The sequence below is a fragment of the Oncorhynchus nerka genome, unplaced genomic scaffold (assembly GCF_034236695.1).
Source record: "Oncorhynchus nerka isolate Pitt River unplaced genomic scaffold, Oner_Uvic_2.0 unplaced_scaffold_1313, whole genome shotgun sequence".
Taxonomy (NCBI): Eukaryota; Metazoa; Chordata; class Actinopteri; order Salmoniformes; family Salmonidae; genus Oncorhynchus; species Oncorhynchus nerka.
Window position 1 is genome coordinate 117,851 of NW_027040029.1, and position 19,172 is coordinate 137,022.

Here is a 19,172-nt window from a genome sequence, read left to right on the forward strand (position 1 = left end):
TTTCTAGGTATCAAAAGGAGAAGTTAAGGTAACTTGAGACTTGTTGAATGATCATATGTTATACTGTATGGTAATATAAAACACACTTATTACACACACACACACACACACACACACACACACACACACACACAAGTCAAAGCAACTCTTTGTAAACTTTGGTGTCCCTGATTTCTGCTTCTGTAGAACTACAGCTGATATTTAATATGACCAAGTCAGTAATGATGGTGGTCTTTGACTTTGACTTAACTTGAATTAAGACTTATTCTTAGTCATATTCTTCACAGCAGTCAACACTCACATTTTCTAAGTCCAGGTTTCATTCTGTTCTCTCCACCATGTTCCACACTGTAGCGGTAAGCAGAAGAACAGACAGTCATTGAGGGATACACCTGAACTCTCTCACACACACACACACACACACACACACACACACACACACACACACACACACAGCATATAACTTGTCCAAGTGGTGGTCAGTGTTTGTCTTAACCAGCCTGATAAGTCCAACATGTCTGATATGAACATGTGACATAAACCCTCTGTACTGGTGAGTTTCTCCAGTCTGCAGTGTGGATCCTCCAGTCCAGCAGAGAGCAGTCTGACTCCTGAGTCTCCTGGGTGATTGTAGCTCAGGTCCAGCTCTCTCAGGTGTGAGGGTTTGACCTCAGAGCTGAGACCAGAGAAGCACAGCCTTCCTCTGTGACTAGACAGCCTGACAGCCTGCAAAGAGTCAAATCATATTAAAACCACACTGATATTCTTTGGTGGTGAAAATAGTGGCAGTATATTTTTTCAACATATTCAGATATATCAGTGTCCTGAAACCTTTTCATATCTATTCATAAAAATAGTGTATCATCATAAAAAATAACAAATGATCAAAGTTTTGCCTGCAGATAGAAACATGTATAGTACAAATATTATAGTAGACTGACCAGACCAGTTTAAAAAGCAGTATCAGTCAGAAGACAGACAGTGAGGAATCAGATTTAGATTGTATTGAGTATACAGTCCACACCATATCTATTTAGACAGTGAGGAATCAGATTTAGATTGTATGGTGAGTATACAGTCCACACCATATCTATTTAGACAGTGAGGTATCATATTTAGATTGTATTGAGTATACAGTCCACACCATATCTATTTAGACAGTGAGGTATCAGATTTAGATTGTATTGAGTATACAGTCAACACCATATCTATTTAGACAGTGATGTATCAGACATTACACTGTAACCTGTATACAGTCCACACCATATCTCATTTTAGACAGTAGGAATCAGATTCAAATTTAAATTGTAGGTGACAGTCCTGTTTAAAAACCATATCTAATCCAGACAGTGAGGTATCAGATTAAGATTGTATTGAGTATACTGTCCACACCATATCTATTTAGACAGTGAGGTATCAGACAGATTGTATTGAGTATACAGTCCACACCATATCTATTTAGACAGTGAGGTCTCACTCCTATCAGATTCCAGCTCTCTCAGATTGTATTCTGTGAGTTTACAGACAGCCTGACAGAAATACAATGACCAGGTTTATTGTTTGAGTATACAGTCCACACCATATCTATTTAGACAGTGAGGTATCAGATTTAGATTGTATTGAGTATACAGTCCACACCATATCTATTTAGACAGTGAGGAATCAGATTTAGATTGTATTGAGTATACAGTCCACACCATATCTATTTAGACAGTGAAGCTAACATTTTAAATGTGTCTCTATACTCCAACATTTTGGATTTCAGATCAAATGTTTCAATGAGGTGACAGTTTATAATGTCACCTTTTATTTGGGGTATTTTAATACATATCTGTTTCACATTTAGAAAATTAAATTAATTTATGTAGTTTACAGTCCACCATTTTTTCAAATATTCTTTTAAACTCATATTTTTACATATTCCTGACATTTAACTCCAGTTAAAATTCCTGAATTTAATACAGTTAGATCACCATTTATTTTCAGAATGTGAAATGTCAGTTTAATAAAGTATTTGAGTATAATCCAAACATTTTTTCACAGAAAACATTTTAAATTTCTTTCATCACATTCCCAATGAGGTCAGAAGTTTACATACACTCAATTAGTATTTGTGAGAAAGTTGACTGTACAAAAACATGCTCATTCTCAGCATTTAAATTGTTTAACCATTACCAATGAGGTACAACAAAACAGGTACCTTCCACAATTCCCACAATAATTACAATAACAGAGGTACAACAAAATTTGCTAACCTCATTCACCATTACCTGACAGAGCTGTAAAACATCTAAGGTTTTCAGGTCATTATAATAACAGAGGCTCAACAAAACATGCTTTTTCACCAGTTCTGCTACAACAAAAATTCATTACCATTAACAGAGGCTACAACAAAACATGCTAACCTCTCAATTACCAATTGAGCTACAACAAAACATACTAACCTCTTTTACCAATAACAGAAGCTACAACAAAACATACTAACCTCTCACCATTACCAATAACAGAGGCTACAACAAAACATGCTAACCTCTCACCATTACCAATAACAGAGGCTACAACAAAACATGCTAACCTCTCACCATTACCAATAACAGAGGCTACAACAAAACATACTAACCTCTCACCATTACCAATAACAGAGGCTACAACAAACCATACTACAACAAAACCTCTCACCATTACCAATAACAGAGACTACAACAAAACATGCTAACCTCTCACCATTACCAATAACAGAGGCTACAACAAAACATGCTAACCTCTCACCATTACCAATAACAGAGGCTACAACAAAACAAAACATGAGGCTACAACAAAACAACTAACCTCTCACCATTACCAATAACAGAGACTACAACAAAACATGCTAACCTCTCACCATTACCAATAACAGAGACTACAACAAAACATGCTAACCTCTCACCATTACCAATAACAGAGACTACAACAAAACATGCTAACCTCTCACCATTACCAATAACAGAGGCTACAACAAAACATGCTAACCTCTCACCATTACCAATAACAGAGGGGGTCTGATCTTTGTACCAATAACCTACAACAAAACATGCTAACTTTCTCATTCACATCATTCTATCATCATTCATGATTAATTCATAATCTATGGTAGCATCCACATGAATGTAGAAGTGTTCAGAAACATCTTCTATTCTTACTGACAATACAAGTGAAGTGACTCCAAAATGACAGGACATTATTCACCATTCAGTTTCTATTAGGAAAACATCCAAAACACAACCAAGACAAACTGCAAATTAATTCAACAAGTTAGTAGAATCACAAGCTTGATGTAATCACTGCAGGCATGGAATATGGGACCAAATACTAAACTTATGACTACTTTAATACACTATAAGTGAATATAACCGAATAATTACATACTTTTCAAATGGGAGAACTACATACATAAAGTGCTTTCATATCTGATAATACTGACCTCAGAGTCTCCAGTTTACAGTGGGGATTCCCCAGTCCAGCAGAGAGCAGCTTCACTCCTGAATCCTTCAGGTCATTGTTACTCAGATCCAGCTCTCTCAGGTGTGAGGGGTTTGACCTCAGAGCTGAGACCAGAGAAGCACAGCCTTCCTCTGTGACTCCACAGCCTGACAGCCTGACAAAGAGATCATCATGACTTCACAAACACACTGTTAATTTAACACCAGTAGTGTAGAAGGACAATGGCAGATGCATTTGGTTTATTCTCTCAAACAACATATAGATTCATCTTCCGTTTCCTAGAATTGTATGGTCATATTGTTATACTAATGTGAAAATCAATGAATTTATTCAATATGTTTTTCAATATAATATTATATACATATTATAATACATATTTTTCTCTAAACTGAATATTTCTTCCTGATGATTAGTTCTTATATGTCATTTTATTTACTCACAGAACAGCTCTGGAGGCTTTGACCACTGGCAGCAGCCTCAGAAGACCTTCCTCTGATCTGGAGTATTTCTTCAGGTCAAACACATCCAGCTCCTTTTCTGAAGTCAGCAACACAAAGACCAGAGCTGACCACTGTGCAGGTGACAGTTTGGGTTTTGAGAGACTTCCTGATCTCAGGTAGCTTTGGATCTCCTCCACTAGAGAATGGTCATTCAGTTCATTCAGACAGTGGAACAGATTGATGCTCCTCTCTGGAGAGAGATCCTCCCTGATCTTCTCCTTGATGTACTTGACTGTTTCTTCATGGCTCTGTGAGCTGCTTCTTGTCTTTGTCAGTAGACCTCGTAAGTGCTTCTGATTGGACTCCAGTGAGAGGCCCAGAAGGAAGCGGAGGAAAAGGTCCAGGTTTCCTGTCTCACTTTGTAAGGCTTTATCCACAGCACTCTTGTAGAAAGTAACTTCAGTAACTAGTCTTTTGTTTGCTTTGTTTGTCCATTAGATTCTCATTGTTGTTGATGAATGAGAGGAACACATATACAGCAGCCAGAAACTCCTGAATGCTCAGATGAACAAAGCAGTACACCTTGTCCTGGTACAGCCCACATTCCTCTTTAAAGAGCTGTGTGCACAATCCTGAGTACACTGAGGCTTCATTAACATCAATGCCAGCCTCTTTCAGGTCTTCTTCATAGAAAATCAGATTGCCCTTCACAAGCTGTTGAAAAGCCAGTTTTCCCAGTGACAGAATGCTCTCTTTATTCCAGTGTGGACCTGTCTCTTCTTTCCCAAGATACTTTTCATTCTTCTGTTTGGTATGAAACTCCACAAGGTGTGTGTACATCTCAGTCAGAGTCTTGGGCATCTCTTCTCTCTTATGTTTCAGCATGTGTTCAAGGACTGTTGCAGAAATCCAACAGAAGACTGGAATGTGGCACATGATGTGGAGGCTCCTTGATGTCTTTATGTGTGAGATGATTCTGCTGGCCAGGTCCTCATCACTGAATCTCTTCCTGAAGTACTCCTCCTTCTGTGGGTCATTGAACCCTCGTACCTCTGTCACCTGGTCAACACACACTGAAGGGATCTTATTGGCTGCTGCAGGTCGGGTAGTTATCCAGAGGAGAGCAGAGGGAAGCAGATTTCCCTGATGAGATTTGTCAGCAGAACATCCACTGAGGTTGACTCTGTGACGTCCCAACAGATCTTGTTCTTCTGGAAGTCTAGGGGCAGTCGGCACTCATCCAGACCATCAAAGATGAACAGAACTTTGTACTTGTTGTAGTTGGAGATTCTTGATTGTTTGGTTTCCATTGAGAAGTGATTAAGAAGTTCAATGAAAGTGTGTTTGTCCCCTTTCATCAAATTCAGCTCCCGAAAAGGGAATGAAAATACAAATTGGACATCCTGATTTGCTTTTCCTTCAGCCCAGTCCAGAATGAACTTCTGCACAGAGACTGTTTTTCCAATGCCAGCGACTCCCTTTGTCAGCACAGTTCTGATAGGTTTGTCTTGTCCAGTTAAGGGTTTGAAGATGTCGTTACATTTGATTGCAGTCTCTGGTCTTGCTTGTTTCCTGGTTGTTGTCTCAATCTGTCTCAGCTCATGTTCATTATTGACCTCTCCTGTTCCACCCTCTGTGATGTAGAGCTCTGTGTAGATCTTATTGAGAAGTGTTGGGTTTCCTTGTTTAGCGATCCCCTCAAATACACATTGAAACTTCTTCTTTAGATTAGATTTGAGTTCACGTTGGCAAATCACAGCAAGCTCATCTGAATCTAGAAATAACACAGAGGATATTAATATTACGTCTGTTTTAATGTCTACAGTATTGTAGGACTGTTATAAAGTTTTACATTATAATAATTTATTCTCTTAACTGACTGTATAAATGTGTAAATGTTTTCATAATGCATTACAGACTGGTGTGACTGATTATATTATTATTGGTATTATTGATGGTATTATTAATGTTCTCTCTCTAAATGAATCACCACAACACATCCCTGCTGCTACTTGATGAGGTCACTAGGTGTTGTGTTAAGGCTGCTACAATATCATTGAGTTACACAGCTACTTTAGCTGTACTTTAGCTACAGCTTTTAAATGTTATAAAACATCATTCAACATGAGGCAGACAGATCTTACATTTCTCCAGTGTGTCAGCAAGCTCCTTCTGGTTCATTTTCCTCAGGATGTGCAGTGTGATCTTCAGAGCCCCCTCTCTGGCAATGCTCTCCTGCTGCTCATCTTCAGGGTCCACCATTTCCTTGTCCTGCTTCTTACTCTCAAAGCCTTCTGGGAGTTCTGGACTAAGAATCCTCTTGAACATCTTCAGCTCGTTCTTCACAAATGTCATAATTTTCTCTTCAAGCATCTGAAATAAATAAAGTAAATAAGTTAAGCAAGAGAATAAAATGCTTCTCATTAACACATTAATGAATGATTGACAGATCAACTTTACTTGAGGTAAACAAAAACAAATGTACATAACAGGACCACATACACTGAATATGGAGGCCAGGTCTGTTTGATGACTCTGGGAAGACTGACCACTGAGAATCTCTGACTCTGATCTCTCCTGTTGGTTTCTGTGGACAAAACATGAGATTACATCTCCTCATCCAGGGAGTACACACACACACACACACACACACACACACACACACACACACACACACACACACACACACACACACACATGGAGGGAATGTTGTGTTTGTTTAATATTGTTTTAGGACTATGAAAATGGACAAAATGATTAGCCTATGGATTATGAAAACAACAACAATAAATGGGAAAATGGGAGAGGAGAAATGACTAGAGACAGTGTTGTTTAACTCACTGACCAGGACCCATGAGTTCTTCTTACCTTTGTTCAGTAGAAAAGTCTCCCTCTCTAAACACTATAGGAGGATCCATAGACTGGTCACTCTTCATGGACACACAGCTGGGAACAGGGGAGGCTGGTCTCTCCTGCTTGATTGGTCTTCAACACAACAGAGACAAACATTACATCTCTCATCTACTCTGAGCTCAGATGGGGAAACATAAGAGTTTCATTCCAAAAGCTATATATCACATTTTCAGAAATGTTAGTAAATTAGCTTTTATTGCATTTTAAAGAAGTTATTTTTCTGTCTAATCATGGGTTGTTCACTATCTAATCATGGGATTGTTCACTATCTAATCATGGGGTTGTTCACTATCTAATCATGGGGTTGTTCACTATCTAATCATGAGGAGACTATCTAATCATGGGTTGTTCACAAATCAGGGTTGTTCACTATCTAATCATGGGGTTGCTCACTATCTAATCATGGGGTTTCACTATCTAATAATGGGGAGACTATCTAATCATGGAGAACCAGTACTAATCAATGTTGTTCAGGGTAACCAGGTGTTGAGGTAATAATGAGACTATAATCATGGGGTTGTACCAGTACTGAGTCAATGTAATCAGGGTACCAGGTAGTTGAGGTAATAATGAGTACCACTATAATCATGAGACTATATACCAGGAGAACCAGTAGAGTTCAATGTTACCAGTACTGAGTCAGGGTACCAGGTACCAGGTTCACTATCTAAGTCAATAGTTGAGATCTAATAATGAGACAGGTAGTTTTAATAATAACTATAAGGAGTACCAGTAACTGAGTCAATGTAATAATATAGGGTACCAGGTAGTTGAGGTAATAATGAGACTATAAGGAGAACCAGTACTGAGTCAATGTGCAGGGTACCAGGTAGTTGAGGTAATAATGAGACTATAAGGAGAACCAGTACTGAGTCTATGTGCAGGGTACCAGGTAGTTGAGGTAATAATGAGACTATAAGGAGAACCAGTACTGAGTCAATGTGCAGGGTACCAGGTAGTTGAGGTAATAATGAGGCTATAATTGAGAGTAATCAATGTACATGTACCAGGTAGAGGTAAAATGTGACTATAAGAAAATCAGTACTGAGTCAACACCAGGTACACAGGTAATACACACACACACACACACCAGGGAGGAATGTTGTGTTTGTTTAATATTGTTTTAGGACTATGAAAATGGACAAAAGGATTAGCCTATGGATTATGAAAACAACAACAATAAATGGGAAAATGGGAGAGGAGAAATGACTAGAGACAGTGTTGTTTAACTCACTGACCAGGACCCATGAGTTCTTCTTACCTTTGTTCAGTAGAAAAGTCTCCCTCTCTAAAGGTTAGAGGAGGACCCATAGACCGGTCACTCTTCATGGACACACAGCTGGGAACAGGGGAGGCTGGTCTCTCCTGCTTGATTGGACTTCAACACAACAGAGACAAACATTACATCTCTCATCTACTCTGAGCTCAGATGGGGAAACATAAGAAGAGTTTCACAAATAGAACTGACTTCTAGACGCTCGTTGCAGCGCGCGAGCAGTGTGTCATTTTTAATGACGAGATTAATTTAGCGTCGCGAGCGTTGTAGTCAGTCTGTCAGCCCCGCTAAAAGGCTGGTGTCGTTACTCTGCCTTCTCCGGGGGATGTTGAGGTACATTTACTAACCGGGAGGGTTGAATGATGTAATTTATTGGAGGGCTGGAAGACGCACTCTCGAGGTTGTTTACTCACAATATCAGATATTAAGATGATTTTTATAATGAATGTATACTGAGGTTGAGGTTCTGACTAGTGATTATTTACCCGGTGTTCAATACCTGCTATTGAGGCGCCCTGAAAATAATATTCAAAAGTTTGGTCCTTGGACACAGTTTAAACACTAAAGGGTTAAACACTAAAGCATCCGTACGAGAGAGGAGAAGCCTCCGGGATTTCTGGAAGAAACAACCCGGGAGCTCCAAGTCCACAAGAAATGCAGAGGTACAGCGTCGGTGATGAGAAGTAGCTGTACCGGTAGCTATAGGATAACTAGGATGCTGCTGGTAGAGTAGCTAGCTAGCTTACCGAGCTGTACCGACTAGCTAGGATAACTAGGATGTCTGCTGGTTAGTTAGCAGGTCGTCTGTCCCTCGTCTCGATGATGAATCCGGTGAACCACAAAATGAAACAAGGATAGAGAGTGAAAAGGATCTGGCTACACTCATACTGTCCCTGACCGTAAAGAAAAAAGCAAATTGAACAATAAACTTCGGTGTCTCAACACTGTAACAAACTCCGTCGTTATTCCCCAAGATCACCTCAGTCCACTCTGCGCGTAACCGGACAATATCCTTGGCGCCACACGAACGTGGACGCGGACGGTTCTGTACGGGGACGCGGACATTTCAGAACGCGGACATGAGCAGTGCAACACAATCAACTAAACCCAGTCTTTACAGTGGGTTACATTAGTAATATGAATTATTTATTATTATGTAAAACAAACATTCTATGTTTTTTATAACAATATGTTGAGATCTGGGTCCATATCGCCAAAGTGTCTCAGAGGAGAAAATTGGTCATATAAGTGCTGAGAATAAAGACATTTTACACTTATGGGTATAAATGGGTGGGTAACTATTGCATGAAGTCTCTAGTCCCACCTAGTCAGCAGATATTTAGGACACCTCGTGAGCTGTCCTAAGTAGTTAAGAGTTAACAGCAGGTGTCCTAAGTAGTTAAGAGTTAACAGCAGGTGTCCTAAGTAGTTAAGTGTTAACAGCAGGTGTCCTAAGTAGTTATGAGTTAACAGCAGGTGTCCTAAGTAGTTAAGTGTTAACAGCAGTGTCCTAAGTAGTTAGAGTTAACAGCAGGTGTCCTAAGTAGTTAGAGTTAACAGCAGGTGTCCTGAGTAGTTTCTGTTAACAGCAGGTGTCCTGTTTTGGAGAGTTAAAATCATGTTTTGATATTTGATAGTCAATACATTAACAGAGCTACAGTGCAACAGTAGTGTCAAGTAGTTAAGAATATATGTCTTGTGCTTTTGGTGTCCTGAGTAGTTAATAATTAGAATCCTAAGTAGTTACCATGTATGCATAGCATTTTGTCTTCATTTTAAGTGTTAACAGCAGGTGTCCTAAGTAGTTAAGAGTTAACAGCAGGTGTCTTGATAATACTATAGAATAATGCAGTGAGTCAGTGGTTCCTATTGCCTGGAATGTAATTGTTTTGGAGCAGATAAAAATAATGTTTTGATATTTGATATGATCAGGTTTTACATTAATAATATATGATATGATCTTTTGGCAATGATTTATTTGTAATAATTATGTTTAACAAGTGATACCATGTATGTCATTTTAGAAAAAGACATTTTGTCTTCATTTTGGCAGAATTAACTCATGTTTATTCCCCAAGATTAACTCAGGTTTTCACCCAGTGGTTAAGGAGTTGGACCTGTGGCCTAAAGGTGGCTGGTTCAAATGCTTGTAGCCTATAACTGATGCTTCGTGGTCTTATGCTGTCATCTATTGGAAATATTTATCAATTGGTGAGGCAGCTGCTGAAATATAGTGTATTTTTCTTGTTAATTCCTTAGATCAGTCTCAAACCTGTCCCATCTACCAATTGCTGGACTTTCACATAGAGGTTTCCAGGTCACCAGTTCAAACCACATTTGAAAAATAAAACATGTGGCTTGTTGATCAAGTGTTCTGCCTTGCAATAATAAATATAAAATAATAACAAAATAAAAACAGCAAAACGCTGTGACAGGTTTAGATGACCAAAATAATCAAAATGCTGTTTAGTACTATAATGGTATTCACTAACATAGTGTTATTACTAAAATAATTTCTAAAGGTTAGGCTACCCTAACCTAGGTTTTGAAACTAGGGTCAGGGTCAAACGAACATTTGAAAAATCAAACACGTATGGTTAGGGACTAAGGATAAAATTGATTATAGAGTTTCTTCAGAGCTGTTTTTGTACATCTAAAAAAAAAAGGGCGTTTTATAAATACATTTGATTGATTGTTAGGTTCAGGTTTTTGATGGGTCACCACAAGGTAAAAAACACCCTGGGTTTATAGCCTCTATCCTCCCTGTGGCCTTCTGTGGGTACAGAACATAACCTATTCATGACACCTGATAGGCTCATAATCTGAGGTAGCAACTTTTCAGATCTACAAATCAGTGAGCTACACCTGTCCATTTGTTTTCTAACTCAGTGAAACTGCGCAGCTTTCACTCAATTGATGTCTACGAACGAACATTTCGATGCTTATCAAATTACCCAGCAGCCATTTAGAAACAAGTCATCAAAAAAAGTGATGTTTCTTAATTTTAAAAACTTCTTCTGGCTGTTTAAATTGGCCTTATCTTGAAAAAGAGGACAGGGACATTCGTTTTAGTTAGGTGGTATACCTTTTTCTGAAAACAAATATGGTTAAACCATGACCAGAAAAGATTTAAGGTTTAGCACTGTGGGTCACCACAACGTGTATCCAGGCGAACATTGATCACGCTCACCAAATAGCTGTAACCCAGTTGATAATAAGTAACCTGACGTCAGAGTTGAAGCTTAATGCCAGCAGGTGTCATTGATACAATAGTGAAGCTGCCATTGTGACGCAGAACAATGAGCTGGGAATAGAACGTTCAGAAGGTGTATTGTTGGTTCCACGGAGCTCAATAGAACTAATTGGAGCTGGCAGGGAGAAGAATGACCTAAAATAAGGCCTGTTTTATAGCGATTACTATATAACATAACATAATGTTATTGAAACTGCTCCATGGCGGATGCAATTAACTATTTATCAGAAAAAAAAACGTTGTTGTAAATGTCATGTTTCCAGCCTACTTGAGGTGCACTGAAAATAATATTCAAAAGTTTGGTCCTTGGACACATAAGGGTTAAACACTAAAGTTTACTGTCCATCTAGTGAAGAGAGGAGGGGTTAAACACTAAAGTTACCATCCATCTAGTGAAGAGAGGAGGGGTTAAACACTAAAGTTACTGTCCATCTAGTGAAGAGAGGAGGGGTTAAACACTAAAGTTACCGTCCATCTAGTGAAGAGAGGAGGGGTTAAACACTAAAGTTACCGTCCATCTAGTGAAGAGAGGAGGGGTTATACACTAAAGTTATGTTTGTATTGTCCATCTAGTGAAGAGAGGAGGGTTAAACACTAAATTGTATGTATTACCGTCCATCTAGTGAAGAGAGGAGGGGTTAAACACTAAAGTTACAGTCCATCTAGTGAAGAGAGGAGGGGTTAAACACTAAAGTTACCGTCCATCTAGTGAAGAGAGGAATGGGTTAAACACTAAAGTTACTGTCCATCTAGTGAAGAGAGGAGGGTTAAGAACGGAGCAGAAGAGACATGTTTGTTGTTTGCTGTAACTAATGGTCAAGGTTGTATTGTAATGTATGTATTGTAATGTAATGTATGTATTGTATTGTATTGTAATGTATTGTAATATATTGTATTGTATTGTATTGTATTGTAATGTATTGTATTGTATTGTATTGTAATGTATTGTAATGTATTGTATTGTATTGTAATGTATTGTAATGTATTGTATTGTATTGTATTGTAATGTATGTATTGTAATGTATTGTAATGTATTGTAATATATTGTATTGTATTGTATTGTATTGTATTGTAATGTATTGTATTGTAATGTATGTATTGTAATGTATTGTAATGTATTGTAATATATTGTATTGTATTGTATTGTAATGTATTGTATTGTATTGTAATGTATTGTATTGTATTGTATTGTAATGTATTGTATTGTATTGTATTGTAATGTATTGTATTGTATTGTAATGTATTGTATTGTAATGTATTGTAATGTATTGTATTGTATTGTATTGTAATGTATGTATTGTAATGTATTGTAATGTATTGTAATATATTGTATTGTATTGTATTGTATTGTAATGTATTGTATTGTATTGTAATGTATTGTAATTGTAATGTATTGTATGTATTGTATTGTATTGTAATGTATGTATTGTATTGTATTGTAATGTATGTATTGTATTGTATTGTATTGTATTGTATTGTATTGTAATGTATTGTATTGTATTGTAATGTATGTATTGTAATGTATTGTAATGTAATGTATTGTATTGTATTGTAATGTATGTATTGTATTGTAATGTATTGTAATGTATTGTATTGTATTGTAATGTAATGTATTGTATTGTATTGTATTGTAATGTATTGTATTGTATTGTAATCTATGTATTGTATTGTATTGTAATGTAATGTATTGTAATATATTGTAATATATTGTAATGTATTGTAATGTATTGTAATGTAATGTGATGTATGTAATGTATTGTAATGTATGTATTGTAATGTATTGTAATGTATGTATTGTAATGTATGTATTGTAATGTATTGTATTGTAATGTATTGTATTGTATTGTAATGTATGTATTGTAATGTATTGTATTGTATTGTATTGTATTGTAATATATTGTATTGTATTGTATTGTATTGTATTGTAATGTATTGTATTGTATTGTATTGTATTGTATTGTAATGTATTGTCATATATTGTAATGTATTGTATTGTATTGTATTGTATTGTAATGTATTGTATTGTATTGTATGTATTGTATTGTATTGTAATGTATTGTATTGTATTGTAATGTAATGTATTGTAATGTATTGTATTGTAATGTATTGTATTGTAATGTATTGTAATGTATTGTATTGTATTGTATTGTAATGTATTGTATTGTATTGTATTGTAATGTATTGTATTGTATTGTATTGTAATGTATTGTAATGTATTGTATTGTAATGTATTGTATTGTATTGTAATGTATTGTAATGTATTGTATTGTAATGTATTGTATTGTAATGTATGTATTGTATTGTATTGTAATGTATGTATTGTATTGTAATGTATTGTATTGTATTGTAATGTATTGTATTGTATTGTAATGTATTGTATTGTATTGTATTGTAATGTATTGTATTGTATTGTATTGTATTGTAATGTATTGTATTGTATTGTAATGTATTGTAATGTATTGTATTGTAATGTATTGTATTGTAATGTATGTATTGTAATGTATGTATTGTATTGTATTGTAATGTATGTATTGTATTGTAATGTATTGTATTGTAATGTATTGTATGTATTGTATTGTAATGTATTGTAATGTAATGTATTGTATTGTAATGTATTGTAATGTATTGTATTGTAATGTATGTATTGTATTGTAATATATTGTAATGTATTGTATTGTAATGTATGTATTGTAATGCCAGATTGTAATGTACGTGGACCATTGTCAAACAAAGAGATGCCTCCCTGACCACCAGTGTGTTTGTATATAATGAAGATCAATTCAGTGAAGAAGAACCTCTAGAGTTCTGACCAATATATATTCTATATATACTGTATACTCAGACACTTGTAATCCTATAAAGGGTTGTAATATATTGTATATATACTGTATATGTACTTCCTAACCTCCTATAAATGGGTTGTAATGTATTGTAATATATACTGTATTGTAAGACACTTCCTAACCTCCTATAAAGGTATTCTATATGTATTCTATATATACTGTATATCTGTACACTGTAATGTACCTCCTATAAAGGGTTCTATATATATTCTATATATACTGTATAATCAGACACTTCCTAACCTCCTATAAAGGGTTCTATATATATTGTAATATATATATTGTAATACTCAGACACTTCCTAACCTCCTATAAAGGGTTCTATATATATTCTATATATACTGTATACTCAGACACTTCCTTACCTCCTATAAAGGGTTCTAATATATATTCTATATATACTGTATACTCTGACACTTCCTTACCTCCTATAAAGGGTTCTATATATATTCTATATATACTGTATAGTCAGACACTTTGTCACGCCTTGGTCTTAGTATTTTGTGTTTTATTTATTTATTTGGTCAGGCCAGGGTGTGGCATGGGTTTATTATGTGGTGTGTTTTTGTATTGGTGTTTTAGTAGGTATCGGGATTGTGGCTGAGTAGGGTTGTATTGGAAAGTCTATGGTTGTAGGAGGTTCTTAATCAGATTGTATTGTGATTATCGTTGTCTCTGATTGGGAACCATATTTAGGCAGCCATATTGTTTGTAGTGTTTTGTGGGTGATTGTTCCTGTCTTTGTGTTTGCATAAGATAGGGCTGTTTGTTTTCACATTTCATTATTTTCTATTTTCTTCATGTATAGTTTTTTCCTTCATTAAAATATCATGAATCATCATGTAATGCTGCATTTTGTCCGACTCTCCTTCACCACAAGAGAACCGTTACACACTTCCTAACCTCCTATAAAGGGTTCTATATATATTCTATATATACTGTAGTGAAGACACTTCCTAACCTCTATAAAGGGTTCTATATATATTCTATATATACTGTATACTCTGACACTTCCTAACCTCCTATAAAGGGTTCTATATATATTCTATATATACTGTATACTCAGACACTTCCTAACCTCCTATAAAGGGTTCTATATATATTCTATATATACTGTATACTCAGACACTTCCTAACCTCCTATAAAGGGTTCTATATATATTCTATATATATTGTATACTCAGACAGGCTAACCTCCTATAAAGGGTTCTATATATATTCTATATATACTGTATACTCAGACACTTCCTAACCTCCTATAAAGGGTTCTATATATATTCTATATATACTGTATACTCAGACACTTCCTTACCTCCTATAAAGGGTTCTATATATATTCTATATATACTGTATAGTCAGACACTTTGTCACGCCTTGGTCTTAGTATTTTGTGTTTTCTTTATTTATTTGGTCAGGCCAGGGTGTGGCATGGGTTTGTGTATGGTGTGTATGTATCGGGATTGTGGCTGAGTAGGGTTGTCTAGGAAAGTCTATGGTTGCCTGAGGAGGTTCTTAATCAGAGGCAGGTGATTATCGTTGTCTCTGATTGGGAACCATATTTAGGCAGCCATATTCTTTGAGTGTTTTGTGGGTGATTGTTCCTGTCTTTGTGTTTGCATCAGATAGGGCTGTTTCGGTTTTCACATTTCATTATTTTCTATTTTCTTCATGTATAGTTTTTTCCTTCATTAAAATATCATGAATCATCATCACGCTGCATTTTGGTCCGACTCTCCTTCACCACAAGAGAACCGTTACACACTTCCTAACCTCCTATAAAGGGTTCTATATATATTCTATATATACTGTATACTCAGACACTTCCTAACCTCCTATAAAGGGTTCTATATATATTCTATATATACTGTATACTCTGACACTTCCTAACCTCCTATAAAGGGTTCTATATATATTCTATATATACTGTATACTCAGACACTTCCTAACCTCCTATAAAGGGTTCTATATATATTCTATATATACTGTATACTCTGACACTTCCTTACCTCCTATAAAGGGTTCTATATATATTCTATATATACTGTATACTCAGACACTTCCTAACCTCCTATAAAGGGTTCTATATATATTCTATATATACTGTATACTCAGACACTTCCTAACCTCCTATAAAGGATTCTATATATATTCTATATATACTGTATACTCAGACACTTCCTAACCTCCTATAAAGGGTTCTATATATATTCTATATATACTGTATACTCAGACACTTCCTAACCTCCTATAAAGGGTTCTATATAGAACTTCAGTGGTTCTGTATATTGTAGGAAGATAGAACCCTTTTTGGTTTCAACAGGAGTGAAGAGTGTGTTGATATAACGGATATATTGTCAGAATTCAGCTTGTAACAACGATCAGAATAAAACTATAAAGTTTTGCTGCCAACATATTAGATCATAATTAAGAGGCTAAATGATTGTGTCATGCAAACATTTTATAGAGGTGTGTGTGTGTGTGTGTGTGTGTGTGTGTGTGTGTGTGTGTGTGTGTGTGTGTGTGTGCTGGTGAGACAACCACATATCACAGTCTAAAATACAAGATACAAACATTCCATTCCAGCTAAATAGCTTTTTGAAAAACAAAAATTCATACACAAAAAACTATGAATTAAAATCTTTTAACAACAATATTTTACAGACAAGGTTCCCCTGAGCAATACTGTCTGATAAATAACACATGTGAAAAAATGGTGGAAACACGTTTTAGAAACAAACAACATTGTAATCTCACCTCTTAGCTTTGGTGTCATGTTCCCCAGAGAGTCTCGTTTTAGAGGCAGGGCCCCCCTTCTTTCTCGCTCCAGAGAGACTCATTTTAGAGAACTGTCCCCTAAACAGAGATCCAACATGTTGGTTGTGGTTAACACAGTGACAACTAAACAGAGATCCAACATGTTGGTTGTGGTTAACACAGTGACAACTAAACAGAGATCCAACATGTTGGTTGTGGTTAACACAGTGACAACTAAACAGAGATCCAACATGTTGGTTGTGGTTAACACAGTGACAACTAAACAGAGATCCAACATGTTGGTTGTGGTTATTAACACAGTGACTCCTAAACAGAGATCCAACATGTTGGTTGTGGTTATTAACACAGTGACAACTAAACAGAGATCCAACATGTTGGTTGTGGTTAACACAGTGACAACTAAACAGAGATCCAAAATGTTGGTTGTGGTTAATATAATAATAATAATAATAATAATGTCTCACTTTCTCTTTTATTAATTTCTCTCATTCTAGTGTGTTGTTTTGTTCAACAGGTATGATATTATGATGCTGTTACTGAATTCAGTTCATAATATTAATGTTAAGAAAAGTCTGTTCAGTGGTTTCATACCAAATTACACAGGAAGCAGGAGCTCATTGGAATTTAGAAAACAACAAATGTTCTGATATTCTGAAAAATGATTTACAATTTGTTTACAAAATGTGACTTGACTACACCCAGTTAGCTATATGAACAACATGTTATTGAATATGACTTGACTACACCCAGTTAGCTATATGAACAACATGTTATTGAATATGACTTGACTACACCCAGTTAGCTATATGAACAACATGTTATTGAATATGACTTGACTACACCCAGTTAGCTATATGAACAACATGTTATTGAATGTGACTTGACTACACCCAGTTAGCTATATGAACAACATGTTACAATGTGACTTGACTACACCCAGTTAGCTATATGAACAACATGTTATTGAATGTGACTTGACTACACCCAGTTAGCTATATGAACAACATGTTATTGAATGTGACTTGACTACACCCAGTTAGCTATATGAACAACATGTTATTGAGTGTGACTTGACTACACCCAGTTAGCTATATGAACAACATGTTATTGAATGTGACTTGACTACACCCAGTTAGCTATATGAACAACATGTTATTGAATGTGACTTGACTACACCCAGTTAGCTATATGAACAACATGTTATTGAGTGTGACTTGACTACACCCAGTTAGCTATATGAACAACATGTTATTGAATGTGACTTGACTACACCCAGTTAGCTATATGAACAACATGTTATTGAATGTGACTTGACTACACCCAGTTAGCTATATGAACAACATGTTATTGAATGTGACTTGACTACACCCAGTTAGCGCCATTTTGTATGATTGAACTGTCACGTAGCTGTCCCAGGTGAAATGGACTGTTACATCTGAGTGTTTTACTGTCATTCACTATAGTAAAATAACACCAGACATTGAATTTCTCTACACACTTTACAATAATCCCTGGGAAGAGTCTTACCTTGTAGCCTGAATTCACAACCAGAACATGTCAAGTCATTGAGATATTTTCCGTTGTGCTGAGAGAACCTTCCTGATGACAAGTGTCTCTGTATCTATGTTCTATGTTCTAGGTTGATCTTTGGATGTAATAATATCTGGTCAAAGTCTAGTGACACAACACCATAGTATATCATAAACATAACAGCAGTTTAACCTTTGGCCAGTAAAGGCCATTGGCATATTATAACATGTAGAATCATTATGATGGATCCAGGTTCATATTATAACATGTAGAATCATTATGATGATCCAGGTTCATACTATAACATATAGAATCATTATGATGGATCCAGGTTCATACTATAACATGTAGAATCATTATGATGATCCAGGTTCATACTATAACATGTAGAATCATTATGATGATCCAGGTTCATATTATAACATGTAGAATCATTATGATGATCCAGGTTCATACTATAACATGTAGAATCATTATGATGATCCAGGTTCATACTATAACATGTAGAATCATTATGATGATCCAGGTTCATATTATAACATGTAGTGGTTTGCGTGGTTTGCCAGTTAGACTGTCTGCCTCTGGTCTGTGGTCTGTGGTCAGCAGTGGTGGCTGGTGGCATGGAGGACAGGCTCATAATAATGGCCCTGATAAAATTAATA

General features: G+C 35.9%; 1 pseudogene; it reads right to left on the minus strand.

Moving 5' to 3' along the window:
• Positions 1–560: 560 nt before the first annotated feature.
• LOC135568939 (NLR family CARD domain-containing protein 3-like) lies at positions 561–18,575 on the minus strand (annotated as a pseudogene).
• Positions 18,576–19,172: the final 597 nt, after the last annotated feature.